Below are 17387 nucleotides of genomic sequence, written 5' to 3'. Positions count from 1 at the left end.
TATTTGAAAGTACATATTTAAGTAGGTGAAGGGAGAGTTGGAAGTTTATTTCAGGAGCAACAAAATAAAACCCGAGTCTGGGAATGATAATTGTGTGTTCAATGAATTTATTCTCTCTCGAAACAAAAATTTGTATTTATCTTTGCATTTTTTTTTTTTCTGGAAAGAAAAGGGTTAGCCACAGAAACTTTCCATAACTGATTTCTGCTAAGCCTTTCCTTAATTAAAATAATGTGTTTGTGACTACCAGCAGTTATTAAAAGCACATAATATAAATATCTTCTCATATTTATTGCTCCTCTTTGTTATTTAGAAAGAGCACTGGATTATTACCACATAATTTATTCCCTGATAATTCTCTTAATAAGGGAATAAACTTCAGGAAGTGCTTTTAAAAGACATTATGGATGAAAAGTGTTAGTGAGAAGTTATAGACCTAGACAGCTTTTCCATTTCTTTGGATTTTATGTTTTTAATAATAGATTGAATAGTTAGTTGCCTGCTTGACAAGTTTATTGTCCTTATCCAGTTGCCAAGTGAGAAACATTTCCAAACTGACAGCAGGTATTAAAAACACCTACAAGTGATTCAAGCCATTAAGAAGTCATAAAACTTGAGATAGGGTGTGAGCTCGGCTTTGCTCTGTTAGCCAGGCTTTTTCTCAGAGCACAGCCCCCCCCCCCCCCCAGCTGTTGCAAGTTGAGGTAGCAGACATTTCAAGGTGAAAGCTCAATTTGTAACTGGAACTCCTAGGCTACTCCCCAAGCAACATAAAGTGTTTTCTTTATAAATATTTGAAGCTGACTCATTAGCTAATCTGATTAAGAACAAAGGGAGTCAGGGATTGCTCTGTATTCCTCTGAAAACATCCGAAGTGGTACTCGTAAAAAGCGGTTCTCTTGTGACTTACTGAACCCATATTTTTTCTTTTATATTTTGTTAGAGTCTCTAAAAGGTAGGTATCAGTTCAGATTTCTTTATAATGCTGATGCTTAACACTTGTTCTATCTTTGTTAAGAGTTGGGTTCATTTAAAATGCTCTGGCCTCCGTTTGCTGAGAATTCCATACAAGGATTGTTGTAAACCCCAATCACCTACAGGGGCCAGGGAGATAATGTAAATATGTAAATCAAGAAGAGGGTTGTGAAAATAGGGAGTATGGGATCTGTTTCGAACAGGCCAGTGTTGGCCTAACCTAAATGCATGTTCAGATTTATTTTAAACACAGAAGCCAAATAAGACTGCTTAGGTGTATAAGCCATTAGTTTGAAATTAGTTGTTGGTAAGACACCCAGATACTCCCACAGGATGAAAGGAAATGGGTTTAAACATGAGTACTTCTTGTAAAAGATTTAAAAATTTACCTACTGGGCTAAATTACCTCTTTACTTTAAAGCACATACATACAGTACTTTGAAGCATTGTTTGACTAGTCTTAGCAAGGACTTCAGCCTTTTTTGGAGTTGTAATATCCTACTCTTAGGTTTATCTCAGAACATTCCTTTAACTTTGCATCTGATAAGTACTACTTGGGAAATCTTTACATTAAAAATGAAAGATACATTTATTTTATGCTTTTTTTAAAACTGGAAAAATAAGTGACTTTTTATTGAAAATGGTGAAAACACATATTTATGCTCCTTTGCAAATTTCTCTAAAGTAACAGTAATTACATTTTCTTTCTTTCTTTCTTTCTTTTTTTTTTTTTGAAGTACACGTCCACAAGAGCACAGGGAAAGGAGGGGCAGGTAACAGTGGGTGAGCGTTGGTAGGGTCTTACATTTTTTTGAAGATAGGAAGTGGACAGTTGGGTGGGAATGACAGAGTGGGAGAGGCTAAAATCTGAGGAAAGACAGAGGGCTGCTCACCAATGCCAGTTGATTGACCTGTCAAAACTGGAATAACTCAGAAATTCAAGGAACCAGGGCACTAGAAAGATGGAGGTGAAGGATGTGATGAAAACTGGGGATGGAGGGATCTTTAGAAGAGCTGAAAAGATAAGCTAAAATCCCTGTACACCCATTCCTGTTCCACACAGTAATGTGATTAGCCTAGCCCCGTCCTCAAGACAACTGGCTAGTTACTTTCAGGAGCAATCGTATTCTGGACTCAGGGGCACCAGACATGTAAAGGGGAGAGGTGGAGGTATTCTGCTGGAAACAGGTGTCTGGGTTTAAAGGTACTTATGGCTGGATAAATACCCCAGGCAGGAGATTGGAGGTTTAGAGAAACTAAATCCTCTGAGAGAGACACACAGATAGTGGTATTTGGGACTCCCTGACTAACCATGTAGCAGTGAAGCTCAACGGTCCCCAGAGTTTCTAGTGCATGTAAAAATTTTTACACAAATAGGTATGTAATAATTATTAAAATTCCAAGTAAATCGAAAAGCAGAGAAAATAACAGACCCATGAATATTACCAAGATTAAAAAAAATGCTAATATTTGCCATATTAGCTTCAAAGTCTCCTCTTTATGAAGAATAAATTAGGTACTGTGAAGGTGGCATCACCTTTATTCTCAATTCCTTCCACTCCAGGGGTAACCACTTTCCTGAAATTATCCTGTATTATTCCCATGCAAGTTTGTCTATTTTTACTATATACATGTCCCCATAAATGTTATTGTTTTGTGTGTTTAAAAATATTTGTAAATGGTATTATCGTTGTGTTTCTTGGGTTAACTCCAATAAATCGTAATATATATATATATATATATATATATATATCTCAATATCTATCTATATATAAATCTTTATATTGAAATTGATATATATATCTTTTTAAAATGTTAATAAGCATTTTTTCTTTCTAAGTTGTAGTTGGCCTTTTAAATATTTGACCCTACTTAATGATTGTCTAATATTTTACAACTTCCCATTTTAATTTGTGGATGCTACTTATACCTTTATTTATGAGGATTTTCAAAGATACATACCTTAAAGCTCTTTACAGATTTCTTTTATCTCTGTTTTCTTAGACAGAAAACCTCTTATTTGTAGATATTGAGTACTAACTTACATGGTGCAGGTGTTTCTCTAAACTTTATTATTATGCTTTATGAGCTCAACTTCCAGAAAAGGTTTCTCTTTTGTGTGCCTTGGGTTGGGTCAATTTCCGCGTATAATGGTCTTATGGTTTGCTTCTCTTTTTCTCTCTTAATTTCTTATTTCCTTTCTCTGTTTCTTTTCCCCTTTCCTTTCTTTCCTCCCATTCGTTATCTTTTTTTTTTTTAAGGAGAGATATTGCTCTTTTTAAACTATAGAGTTTTTCTTTTTTCCTTTCAAGCAGAGGCAGGTATTTAAAAAAAAATCTAAAGACCTTTTTTTAAAATTATTTATCATTTCTGGGTTTATACAGAAAAAGGAAGCTTTTAAAAATATACCTTCTTGACTGAGAAACCAAACCACTTTACTTTTATGTTAAAACTAACTGCATTAATACAAATGACAAGAAGATAAGGTACAGAAAGTTTTATTCTGTGGAAAGTTCTTTAATGGCAGATTGTCATTAAGCTATTCCAGAGTGTGGGGTACATCAGAGAACCTATAGCTTTATATTTTAGTCTGAGAGATACACGTGAAGAAATGGTGATTGGAGAGACACATGAGGGAGTGATGTAGTGTATAGAGATAGTAATGTGAGAAGAACAAATAAAAATGTTTTCTTTTTTCTGCTAGGCCACAGGTTGCTGGATTTTGCATTTAAAAAAAACTATTATTATTATTTTTTTAGCAAAAGAATATTTTAGGTAGGCTTTAGGGGAACAGACCCCAGAATTCTTGATTCCAAGCAGGGGAAACAGTATATTATGTATGATGGTGTGAGGACAAAAGGATTAGTTGGGAAAACTTTTTTTCTTAATATTCTTCTTAGAATGGATGTGTAGAAATATGATAAATGATGTGTGCAAATAGAGTGAAAGTTCTCAATCGTTATAACTATTTGAAGATTTCCAGAGGGCATTTTTCTACATTTTCTAGTATGACTTGGATTATTGAAGTTTCGCAAAACTTACTGCAAAATATAGTTTATCTGTTAATTTTATATTTGAAGGTCCATCTCTCTCTCTCTCTCTTTTTTTAAAAGACACATTTATTCAGCATGATCAGACTATTACATTTAGCAATCAACAGCATGGGTACCAAAAAAAAATAATCTACATTAAAACCATTTGTTGGAATGCTTTACACTTTCCACAGAACAGAAACTAAAATAACCTGTTATACAATTAGTCACAAATACCGTCCTCAAGTTTTTTGCCCATACACATGAGTATTGTCTAAAACATGTCTTCTTTGTAGCAGTGAGGCCCTGCCACCACTGTGCTTGGCCGAGTTCACAAATCTGTTGTAACCTGTAGCTTCCCCGTCCCTCCTCTGGCTCTCCTCTCCTGCTAAGCCTTGTCTCCTGGCAGTCATGAAAACCTCCTGTCACTGCCGTAGCTCCTGCTGCTGCCGGAACCACCACAGCCACCTTGGTTTCGTGGTTTGGCAAAGTATTGGCCTCCACCACCACAGGGGCCAGAGCTTCTGCCTCCAAAATTTCCTCCTTTCAGGGATCCAAAATTTGAGGATTGATTGTTGTAATTGCCAAAATCATTACAGCTTCCTCCACCTCCAAAGTTGCTTCTATCATTACCAGATCCGTTATAGCCATCCCCACCGCCACCATACCCACCACCACCTCGACTGCCACCAAAGCCCCCTTGACCACTGAAGTTCCCTCCACGGCCAAAGTTATTCCCACCAAAACCACCTCCAAGACCACCACCAAAGTTTCCAAAACCACTTCAACCTCTTTGGCTGGATGAAGCACTAGCCATCTCTTGCTTAGATAGGGCTTTCCTTACTTCACAGTTGTGGCCATTCACAGTGTGGTATTTTTGAATGACAACCTTGTCTACAGAGTCATGGTCATCAAATGTTACAAAAGCAAAACCTCTCTTTTTGCCACTGCCTTGGTCAGTCATGATCTCAATCACTTCAATTTTCCCATACTGTTCAAAATAATCTCTTAGGTGGTGTACTTCAGTGTCTTCTTTAATGCCACCAACAAAAATATTTTTCATAGTTAAGTGGGCACCAGGTCTTTGAGAATCTTCTCTTGAGACAGCCCTTTTTTGGGCCACACCTTGTGTGGCCTTGCATTCATGGCTGCATCCACCTCCTCCACAGGGGCATACGTGACAAACCCAAAGACTCTGGAGTGCTTGGTGTTTGGATCTCTCATTACCACACAGTCTGTAAGTGTTCCCCATTGCTCAAAATGGCTCCTCAGACTCTCATTGGTTGTTTCAAAGCTCAAACCTCTGATGAAGAGCTTCCGCAGCTGTTCAGGCTCTTTGGGAGACTCTGACTTAGACATGACGGGGGTGGGAGGGGAGACTTTAACGATGCTTACTCGGCGGCGTCCACGGGCAAAAAGGAGTAATCTAACGAACGTATCTCTGAAGGTCCATATATGTCTTAAAACTCAATATAGACACCAGATTATATATTAAGGCCTTGTTCCTTAAAGTGATTTTCATACCCAACTCAACTCATAATACATATTTATTTTAGTAGTTGCCTGTTATTTCCTATTTTTCATGTCACATACTTAGATAAAAAGAAATACCCTATCAGTAAGTGTGTGGCATTGCACCATTTTTATTAAACTCATTATATCCTTAGGTGCAACTTCCAAAAGGATTGTAAAATAGTCAGTGTCCAGTTAGTTTAGAACAAGGTTAGAACAACCTCAACTAGGTCAATATAATAAGTACTCTGCATTCATAACAGAACTCTTATTTGGTTGAATGGAACCCACAAAATTCAGATACAGTGAAGGTCATTAAAACTTTTTTTTTTTTTTTAAATAAAACTGTTTTCAAGTCCCCACGCAGTGGTGTTGATAGGAAATTCTATATTACTTAATACTGGCTCCTTCTCTTTCTCCATTAGCCTGTAAGGATATTTTAGGGCTTAGGTGCACCAAAATGGCAATAGCCAGGTTAATTACTATTTTTATCACCATCGCCACAGTTGGGAACTTTGTGAGACACTGATATGCTCATATCTGGCCGTAGACATATGGCAGACATGGTAGTTGGGATATACAACAAGCTTGATTAAATGGAAACACTTGCTATTGTGTTCAGAATCCAAAGCATCCAGCAACTCCCTCTGTATCCGGGTTTCTGCATGCATCGAGTATATAAATCTATGGCTTTTGTAGAGCTTGCCTCTGTTTTTCAGGTCTTCAGGAATCTTGGTCTCTGAGTCATGTCATTCTTTCCCAGGATTCCAGCACTAGACACTTACTTACTTTTTTAAAAAAAATTTTTATTTAAATTCCAGTTAGTTAACATACAATATTAGTTTCAGGTATAGATTTAGTGATGCATCACTTATATGTAACACCTGGTGCTCATCACAAGTGCCCTCCTTAGTACCCATCACCCATTTAGCACATCCCCCTGCCCACTTCCTCTCCAGTAACCTTCAGTTTGTTCTCTATAGTTAAACCATTTTATCTTTGCCTCCCTCTCTTTTCTTTTCTTTCCCTTATGTTCATCTGTTTTGTTTCTTAAATTCCACGTATGAGTGAAATCATTGGGTATTTAAATTTCTCTAACTGAAGGCTCCTGGATGGCCCAGTGGGTTAAGTGTCAGGTCATGATCCCAGAATCCTGGGATAGAGTCAACATGGGCTCTCTACTCAGCAGGGAGTCTGCTTCTCCCTTTGCCCCCTCCCCACCCCTCAGTTGTACACATGAGCACTCTGGTGCTCTCTTGTGCACGTGCAAAAATAAATAAAATCTTTAAAAAAATTAAAAAAAATAAATTTCTCTGACTGACTTATTTCACTTAGCATAATTATTCTACCTCCATCCACATGGTTGGAAATGGCAAAATTTCATTCTTTTTTATGGCTAACTAATATTCACTTGTATATATGTACCACATCTTCTTTATTCATCAGTTGATGGACATTTGTGTGCTTAATCTTATGATCCAAGAGCTTAGTGGGTTTTTTTTTCCAGTTATGCCTATGAATCCTAAGGCAGCCAAAAACTTGACTCAAGGGCATAGGTAATAAGGAAATTAGACCATGGACACAAGTCTTGGCTGTTCTTCTAAGGTGAAGGTAAAAGAGAAAATCTGTTATTCTTTCTCTCCTGTACCAGCAAGACTAGGGTAGGAATTAATATCTCATATCCTGCCATAGAATTACTGTTCCATATGTGTAGATAATAAAAGGTTACCCTTTTTGAGCACTTGCCTTGTGTAGGAATGTATTTAGTGCTCTATATCTATTAACTTCACATATATTTACATTATATGTGTTAATTCACTTAATTTTCAAAAGAAGCCAGTGAAGTAGATACTGTTGTTAACATTTTATAGATAAGAAAATTGAGGCAGGGCGAGGTTGACCTACTTAGCCATGTTCTACACTGGTAGGTGGTAGAGGTGGGAATTGAACCTTGGCAGTGTGGTGATGGTGGTGTTGGGGCTCTTAATCACCATATAAGATGGTCTTCACAAAGATCTCCAACAAAGCCTGTTTGAATTTTAAAAGACCAGGTACTCTTCATTCATTGTTTTCTCTATTTGCCAGTGTGATAATCTTTATTTTTTTTCTTCAGTTGAATTTGACTTTCCAAGAACGAATATTTATTGAATACTTTCTGTGAGCCTGGTACTAACTACAGTTTTACCAATATCATTTGTTTTGACCCTCTGAGGCCTATCTTGTAAGCGATACTACTTCCGGTTTACAAATAGGAAGCTGAGATGAAAACTCATTATTATCTGTCATCCAGTCCTAAACCCTCAAGTAAAGATCTATTTTCTCCAATTATACACAGACAGCATTCTGCTTGCTCAATTTTATAGCACCTAGTTCTGGTAACATTTTCCTTATTTCCTTCCATTCTTATGCTTTCAGATTTCACTCTGCTCATCCTCAAGCAAGATTTTGAAAATTATTAAAACTACCAGTGGAAAATAATTGAAATGTTTAGAAAGCACAATTTAAATTTTTTTTATTATGTTATATTAATCACTATACATTACATCATTAGTTTTTGATGTAGTGTTCCATGATTCATTGTTTGCGTATAACACCCAGTGCTCCATGCAGTACGTGCCCTCTTTAATACCCATCACCAGGCTAACCCATCCTCCCACCCCCCTCCCCTCTAGAACCCTCAGTTTGTTTCTCAGGGTCCATAGTCTCTCATGGTTCGTCTCCCCCTCTGATATCCCCCCCTCCATTCTTCCCTTCCTGCCATCTTCTTCTTCTTCTCTTTTTTTTTAACATATAATGTATTATTTGTTTCAGAGGTACAGGTCTGTGATTCAACAGTCTTACACAATTGACAGTGCTCACCATAGCACATACCCTCCCCAATGTCTGTCACCCAGCCACCCCATCCCTCCCACCCCCCACCACTCCAGCAACCCTCAGTTTGTTTCCTGAGATTATCAGTGAGGTCATATGATACATGTCTTTCTCTGATTGACTTACTTCGCTCAGCATAATACCCTCCAGTTCCATCCACATCATTGCAAATGGCAAGATTTCATTCCTTTTGATGGCTGCATAATATTCCATTGTACATATATACCACATCTTCTTTATCCATTCATCTGTCGATGGGCATCTTGGCTCTTTCCATAGTTTGGCTATTGTAGACATTGCTGCTATAAACATCGGGGTGCACGTACCCCTTCGGATCCCTACATTTGTATCTTTGGGGTAAATACCAAGGAGTGCAATTGCTGGGTCATAGGGTAGCTCTATTTTCAACTTTTTGAGGAACCGCCATACTGTTTTCCAGAGTGGCTGCACCAGCTTGCATTCCCACCAACAGTGTAGGAGGGTTCCCCTTTCTCCACATCCCCACCAACATCTGTCGTTTTCTGACTTGTTAATTTTAGCCATTCTGACTGGTGTGAGGTGGTATCTCATTGAGGTTTTGATTTGGATTTCCCTGATGCCGAGCGATGTTGAGCACTTTTTCATGGGTCTGTTGGCCATTTGGGTGTCTTCTTTGGAAAAATGTCTGTTCATGTCTTCTGCCCATTTCATGATTGGATCATTTGCTCTTTGGGTGTTGAGTTTAAGAAGTTCTTTATAGATTTTGGATACTAGCTCTTTATCTGATATGTCATTTGCAAATATCTTCTCCCATTCTGTCGGGTGTCTTTTGATTTTGTGGACTGTTTCCTTTGCTGTGCAAAAGCTTTTTATCTTGATGAAGTCCCAATAGTTCATATTAGCCCTTGCTTCCCTTGCCTTTGGTGATGTTTCTAGGAAGCAGTTGCTGCGGCTGAGGTCGAAGAGGTTGTTGCCTGTGTTCTCCTTTAGGATTTTGGTGGACTCCTGTCTCACATTTAGGTCTTTCATCCATTTTGAGTCTATTTTTGTGTGTGGTGTAAGGAAATGGTCCAGTTTCATTCTTCTGCATGTGGCTGTCCAATTTTCCCAACACCATTTGTTGAAGAGACTTTTTTCCATTGGACATTCTTTCCTGCTTTGTCGAAGATTAGTTGACCATAGTAAATTTTTTAAAAAATATTTTATTTATTTATTTGAGAGAGAGAGAGAATATGAGCAAGAGAGTGCAAGTGGGGGAGGGGTGGGGGGCAGAGGGAGAGGCAGAAGCAGACAGGGAGCCAACTCAGGGCTTGATCCCAAGACCCGGGATCATGACCTGAGCCCAAGGCAGATGCTTAACTGACTGAGCCACCCACGCTTCCCCACAATTTAAATTTTTTAAGCATTATTTTTAGCTTTGAAATAGGAGGAAAGGAAAGGAAGTGCATTTTTTCCCCCAGAAGTGCATTTTTTCCTTATTTCCTTATTTCCTTATTCTCTTTTCAATATATTTGAATAAAAGTCCATATCATGTTCTATTAAAATTCATGTTTTTAGCAATCAACTGGTTCCATATTTCTACAATGTAATAGTGACTGGTGCTATGCTGTCCATGGTCTTTGGGGGAAACGTAAGGTAGCATGGAGTACTTTAGAGGTGAATTCACCTTATAGGAAGTCCTTAGGCTTAATTTCTCTCCAGGGTAGATATTTTTATGAGTATTCATTCATTTATTTTTCCATTTAATCTTATATACCTGATATAAAGATTAGAAACGACATATGAAAAATATCCACAGTACATGTCACAGTGGTTTCTGTGATTCCTGTTTTTTCTTCCTGCCTCTGGATCCTCTTTCTCCTAATCATCTTTGCCAAAATCTCTTCAACCCCAAATGTGAATGTTGGATTTTCCCAGGCTTATCCATAACCTTCTTTCTTCTCCCTGCTTCTCTCATCTATGGACATGAGTTCATTTTCTGTGTATGTGAGGATGGTTTCCAAGTTCCTATCTTTAGTCTACTTCCCTTCTGAACACTAGATCTTGTTTATGTACATTATAGCTGTACTTGGATGCCTTTCAAGTACCTCAAACTGAACATCCTCAAAATGGAGCTAATAATCTCCTGTCAGTATTTCCTTACTCAGCATATTGTCACACTGACCATTCAGCTGCTCCTGCCCGAACCCTGAGATCCACTCTCAGCACCTCTCTTACCCCAGGCATCCACGAAATCACCAAATCTATGGAATTCTAACCTCCCAGCAGTTTTCTCAGGTCATTTTCTCTCCATCTCCATGGGCAAATCTCTAGTTCAAGCCAGTGTCACCTCTGTCTGGCACTCTGAGGTTGTCCCCTAAATGCTTCCCACCAGGAGCACACTCTTACCACTTTGTGATTCATTATTCATCAAGCAGTCAGAATGATCTTTTCAAAAGACAAACCTAACGTTGTTACTCTTTTGCTTAGAATTCTACAGTGTCTTTCTGCTGCTCCTGTGATAAAGCCCCAAATCCTTACAGTGACTCACAAGACCCTGCATAATATGATCCCTGCCAACACTCTCAGCAATCATCTCGTTTTCCTTTTATTCTTATGATTCAGCCATGGTGCCTTTTCTTTTTCCTTATTTCCTTATTTAAATGGACACAGCTTTTCCTACTTCAGGTAGTAGATGATACCATGAAGCAATGCTATATAGGGGACTTTTAAGAAATTAATGATCCTTCTAGTGTATATATATATATTTTTTTTTAGGAAAAAAGCAAATGTCATGCACTTAATTTGTATATTTATTTGTGTTATTTACAGGGATGACAAATTGGGTTATGACTAACTTTAATAAAGTGTGACCTTTACTTTTTTCTCCATAATGAGTACATTTATAAGTCCCACTAACGTATGTAATTCTGTCAAATTTATCCAAGGCTGTATTACATTATGAAAATTGAATGCTCCTTCTGCCTTATCCTAATACCCTTTGATTTGTGATCACTAGTGAGGTTTTTCATTTTCTAGAACTCCTTGTCAGCACAATCTCTCTTCAAACTGTGGTTCAGTGTGACTTCTGTATTTTCTTCCTCCCCGAGATGTTCTTCCTTGCCTTGATGTGTTATCAGTGCTGGATGAACACTGCCTTGCAGTGCATCTTGCCAACTCAAGGTGTGGGGGCTTAAGTTGAGGAGGAGGGTATAGGGAAGAAGCTGTGAGATTAAAACTGGAAACGATTCCCCCCCACAAACTAAAGCTTCTCTCTTTCAATTTATTGATTGCCTCTGTCTCATCTGCTACTCGTGGCTTTTAGCGAGAGACGTTGCTTGAAGGTAAGACAGATGTGCTATATTCAGGCAGTTGACACATTCTCATAAATTGAGGGTAGTGAATTAAAAATTCAAAGGAAGAGTGCCACTCCCCTGTCTTTGTCCTCAGGCAAGGTTTAGTCTCTCTGAGAAGTTAATCAACCTGAGACAAGTTGGGGTGGCATAATGTCATGCCTAAGGGACTGAGGAGTCTTAGTTTTCTCATCTCTAATACAGGAATAGTGAAACTCACTCCATGGCCCTGAGAAAATATAAAATGGAATGGAAAATATGAGGTGTGTGACACATGCCGTACAGTCAGTGGATGAGTTCTTTTCCCCTTGCCTCCCAGCTTTATCATCTGGCAATGCCTTTTCAGAAGCTCTTCTTTGCCCAAGCCTTGGAGAATGTTGTGTTTTGTCTTGGTTCAGACCTTATCTTCCTTAACAGCTCAGTAATGGTTGATTGGGATTTGCCTTGTCCTATTAGGTCGGTTGCATGGACATTGTTCTCTCTTTAAGAAAGACCTGTCTTGGTGGTGATATGCATGCAATGTATGTGCTGGGGTTAGCACAGGGGTGAAAACGCACTACCTATCACATAGCAAAACTGCCTAAAATCCGGACTAGACCTCTCTCCCGATCACACTTTTCCTGGCAGTGGTTCTTCACCAACCCTTCTGAGCCTTCAGCCCACTGCTGCTCGCTCTCAAAGTTGCTTTCAATTTCTCTCTGACACTCTCTCCTTCTCTATTTTTCCTTTCTCCTTTTCCCTTTCTCTCCTCTTTCCATCAGTATTTCTTTTCATGCCTTTAGGATCTTTTCTTTCCTCCTGTGTGCATATTTTCATTCCTTTTCTTGTGTAAATACATTCACAACTTTGCTATTTTCCCAATCATTCGATTCACTTACCCCTTTTCTGCACCAAAAAGCTATGTGGTCCAGAGAAAGAATCTCCTCCAGCACTTGGGGAGTCTGAGAAGACTTCATTGTGTCACAGATTTCACATTATTAGGCCCCTTGAATGGCCGCCTGTCCACTTCAAAACATTGATCTCTTGACTGCAATCTTCCCACATATGAATATATTCATTTCTACTCTGGTGCCTGCTTTTTCCTTCAGGTAGGAAGCCTTTGTAGCACATAGTATATGTGATCGACTCTGTACTTTTTAAGATACCTTCCCCACTTTATTTTCAAAACTCTCCTTAACATCCGTTTTCTTTATTCAATTTTGCCAGTGAATTTTTCCTGACTCCCTTTCTCATATGCTTCTCTGTAGCAGGGCATTTTAAACATTATTTTATGCAATTGATATAATTCTAATGATATGTGCAAACAGTGATATAGTCAGATTCTATTTTAAAAGCACAAAGACATTTGTTAATAAATATAATTCGACTCTGAATACATTTGCACACATGCATTTATTATGAAAATTAGAACCCCCATGCCTAATTGACCATTATGTAGGTCTCAGTTTTCATCTTGTGTATCTGTTTAAGGTGGTTACACCCAGAGATATTTTTTTATGCTATAGTTCCACTTTAGAGATACTGAAGATACAGCTTTGTTCCTCCCTTCAGCAACTAGCAGGACACTGAAGACCAAACTACCTCCCCACAATGCAGCTTCCTGTCTACTTAACATGATTTTACTATTCCATTGCCTTCATTAGCATAATCTTTTTATTCTAGGAGCCTTTTGATCAGGGAAACTTCCAGAAAGACCCATTCATTCTTCAGTGGGAAAGATCAACTGTTGAAGCCCCAAACTCCCAAACCTTTGGCCTTAAAATCCTTATCCTGCTGTTTCTAGCAATTCTAAACTGTGATATTACCGTCTGTGCACAAAGAATCCTAATCATTCCCTTGCACTGAAAGGTCCAATGAAACCAAACTTCAAATTCTCCATAAATTCTGACCTTGCCTTTTCCCCTCTGAGACACAGAAATCTTTGTCAGTCTTTACCACAGTGAGCAAAAAATTCAGAATTGTCATATCAACAGAGGTTGTGTTGGTGATATTTGGGGAGCTGGTATTCCATTGCACTTTACACATAGCTGATGCTCCATAAGTTAAGTTAGAAGAACAAGCAAGCAAACAACTCAGTATTTGCTAAAAAATAAACCTTTATAAGTTTTGGTAATTACAAAATGTTAATGCATTTGGACTCTGGAAGTTAGCCATTGGAGCACAAAGGCCATGGTTTAAGCTGACACAAACCTATTTAATGTTAGTGTGCAAATGCTAAGTAACAGTGAGTGTTAAGTGACCAAACAGCTCATATTTCACTTTGTGATTGGAGTGCACTTTGATACTTGTTTCATGAAAGCCTTTGTAAGTTATAGGCAGAGGTTAACAGTAATCGCATTTTTTTCTTCCTCTGGTTTTAATAAATGCCTTTAGGGCATTTCATTCTGTTAAATCAAGCAGCAGACAAAAATGTAATGCACTGCTAACCTCTAAAGTGTGTGAAAAACTTAGTTCATAAAATATGTATGAGGAACACAGCGTTGCAATGATAATGATACTTCCTTTCCGGGTTATTCTGCTGAAGGAGTTGATGCATCAGCGTCTCTAGTTCTTGATTTCTTTTGATTGGAGTTGCTCTTACTTCATATTGTATTTAGTTTTCAATGAATTTTCTATTAGCATACACAGACATACAATGGTTGTTTCGGGGGAGGGGGTACCAGTTGCCATGGCTATAGATTTGTTGTATTAGGAACACTTAGAAATAGCATTCTTCTCTAGAAAGGAATATTTAAAAAAGGAATTAGTGTATACTGAAACATCAAATTTTTGTGTATATGAGTGAAAAATATGTCATTGTTTTGATCTAATTCTATTATGGTAAATGTGCATTCATATGGGATAGTTTCTTATATATATTCTGTTAAGAGCCACCTGTGCCTTTTTACGTGAATGAATGTTTTACATTCTCTGCAATGGGGGAAAAACAACAACAACATACTCAATATGTTTGTAAATAAACTTACGGCATGAAAAAAAAATACATTCTCCACAATGTGTCTTTCCTTTTTTGGTGAAAAACTATAAAACCATAGCTTCTGAGTCTCCGCCGAGAGTCGCCGCGGTTTCCTGCTTCAACAGTGCTTGGACGGAACCCGGCGCTCATCCCCCACCCCGGCCGGCGTTCAGAGCCAGCGCTTCGCCATCTCCTCCTAGCGCCCTCGGACCACTCCAAGCCCCCTGCCGCTCCAGCGCCGCGCAGCCGCCGCTCGCCGCCGCCTCTTTTCAGCCGCCGCCATGACGACCGCGTCCCCCTCGTAGGTGCTTCGGAACTACCACCAGGACTCGGAGGCCGCCATCAACTGCCAGATCAACCTGGAGCTCTACGCCTCCTACCTCTACCTGTCCATGTCTTACTACTTTGACCGCGATGATGTGGCTTTGAAGAACTTTACCAAATATTTTCTTCACCAATCTCATGAGGAGAGGGAACATGCTGAGAAACGGATGAAGCTGCAGAACCAACGAGGTGGCCGAATCTTCCTTCAGGATATCAAGAAACCAGACCGTGATGATTGGGAGAACGGGTTGAATGCAATGGAGTGTGCATTACACTTGGAAAAGAGCGTGAATCAGTCACTACTGGAACTGCACAAACTGGCCACTGATAAAAGTGACCCCCATTTGTGTGACTTCATTGAGACTCATTACCTGCATGAGCAGGTGAAATCCATCAAAGAATTGGGTGACCACGTAATCAACCTGCGCAAGATGGGGGCTCCCGAATCTGGCATGGCAGAGTATCTCTTTGACAAGCACACCTTGGGAAACAGTGATAGTGAGAGCTAAGCCTTAGGCTGTCTTCCCATAGTCACAAGGGTGACTTCCCTCGTCACCAGGGCAGTGCATGCATGTTGGGGTTACCTTTACCTTTTCTATAAGTTGTACCAAAACATCTACTTAACTTCTTTCATTTGTACCATTCTTCAAATAAAGTAATTTGGTACCCAAAACAAAACAAAAACAACAACAACAACAACAACAAAAACCATAGCTTCTGCTTCTTCACTACTCGGTCATTATATTATCTCCACAGGAGACAGATACACTTGTTTGATGGTATGTTTGGAATTATAAGTACGCTAATCCCATTTTAAAATATAAGCTTACTTGACATAGGGTCACTAATTTATAGTACATGAAAAATAAGATAGAAACATGGATGATATCTTGATAAATTCTTTCTTCATTTATAGTAGGTATATATAACTGAAGAATGCTTTTAAAAAATTAAGGAGCAGGGCACCTGGGGGGGCTCAGTCAGTTACATGTCTGATTCTTGATTTTGGCTCAGGTCATGATCTCAGGTGTGATTGAGCCCCAGTCTGGCTCTGCACTCAGTGGGGATTCTGCTTGAGATTCTCTTTGTTCCTTCCCCCGCTTGCTTGTGTGTGCTTTTTTTCCCCCTCTCTCTCTAAATAAATAAAATCTTAAGTAAGGAGCAATTTAAATTTCCTCTGAAATTTTTAAGGCAAGATTAACATCTGGATCAGAAAAAAATTATTCCTGGATGTATAGTTAAGAATAAACTTTACTGTGCCCCCCCCCCCCCCCCCAAAAAAAAAGGTCTGGACTTTGCCTTCAGCAAAGGAAGTGATCTCTGAGCCCTTAGAATGCTCTGCCTAAGGAGAGTACCTTTGTTTACTTAGGGTCCTGGATCACACCAGATAGTCTAACAATATGATTTATTGTGAGGGCTCTGGGCCACACAATATGAGCTCTATCAGGAGACTACAGGTCCATCACATGGGCAGTCAACCATGTTTACATGCTAGAGCCCTAATAAAACTCTGTACACCCAAGCTCAGGTGAGCTTCCCTGGTTGGCAATTCTCCATGCATGTTATCACACATCATTGCTGGGAGAATTTAGCATTTCCCACAACTCCAGTGGAAGAGGACACGTGGAAGTTCAGTGTGTGTGACTTTTCTGGGCTCTGTTCCATCTGTCTCTTCTCTTGGCTGATTTTAATCTGTATCCTTTCATATTATAAACCATAACAATGAGCATAACAGCTTTCAGTGACTTACTTGAGTCCATCTAGAAAATTATTAAAGTTGAGGGTGGTCTTGGGAACCCTGGAATTGCAATTGATGTCGGAGTGAGGGTGGTCTTGGGACTGCCCCCTAACTTCGTGCTGATGATTTATTACAACAGGCCTTCCAGGGATGTAGAAGAGATAGCATTTCCTCTCTCTGGCATTTATTGTAACCATCTAGCTTTAAAATGGTAGTTTATAATCTCAGTTTTTTCCTAAATCAGAATGGCCTGTAAGTCAGTCCAAATAACTGGAGTTTCTCAATATTATGGGTTTTCATATAGTCAGCATACAAAGGTAAAATTTTTGATGTTACCCCTCTGTGCAAATTAGGGTTTTGACATGTCTGATGTTCATTTTATTTTAACTGAGAATTTCCAAACTTTGCATGATAGTTCACTCTAAGACCTTTAGAGTCAAAATCTCATAAGGCTCTCATCTCCTATAGATGGTGCTAGGCATTGTGTTACGGGAGTTGGCTAATAATATTTTCAGCATATAAATAAGAGAAATGCCAAAATATCATTTTAATTTCTTATATCTGTTCCTTCCTCTTGACTACTGATCATAATAATTTTTAAACTGAGGCTTAAGGGAAAGAGTATGCTATAGTTTGGGGTCAGGGTCTCCCATCATAGCCTTGCTGTA

The 17387-nt window shown here is 38.9% G+C and overlaps 2 pseudogenes across 1 annotated transcript; one reads left to right on the top strand and one right to left on the bottom strand.

Moving 5' to 3' along the window:
- Nucleotides 1-4416: 4416 nt before the first annotated feature.
- On the bottom strand, nucleotides 4417-5366 carry LOC116634139 (annotated as a pseudogene).
- A 1728-nt stretch (nucleotides 5367-7094) lies between these two features.
- On the top strand, nucleotides 7095-15649 carry LOC116634138 (annotated as a pseudogene). Its single transcript, XR_004299864.1, has 2 exons — nucleotides 7095-7130; nucleotides 14756-15649. The product of XR_004299864.1 is annotated as a ferritin heavy chain-like (transcript).
- The last annotated feature ends 1738 nt before the right edge of the window (nucleotides 15650-17387 follow it).

The sequence above is a fragment of the Phoca vitulina genome, unplaced genomic scaffold (genome assembly GCF_004348235.1).
Source record: "Phoca vitulina isolate PV1807 unplaced genomic scaffold, GSC_HSeal_1.0 scaffold8, whole genome shotgun sequence".
Lineage (NCBI taxonomy): Eukaryota > Metazoa > Chordata > Mammalia > Carnivora > Phocidae > Phoca > Phoca vitulina.
This window is presented reverse-complemented; position numbering and strand designations above follow the sequence as displayed.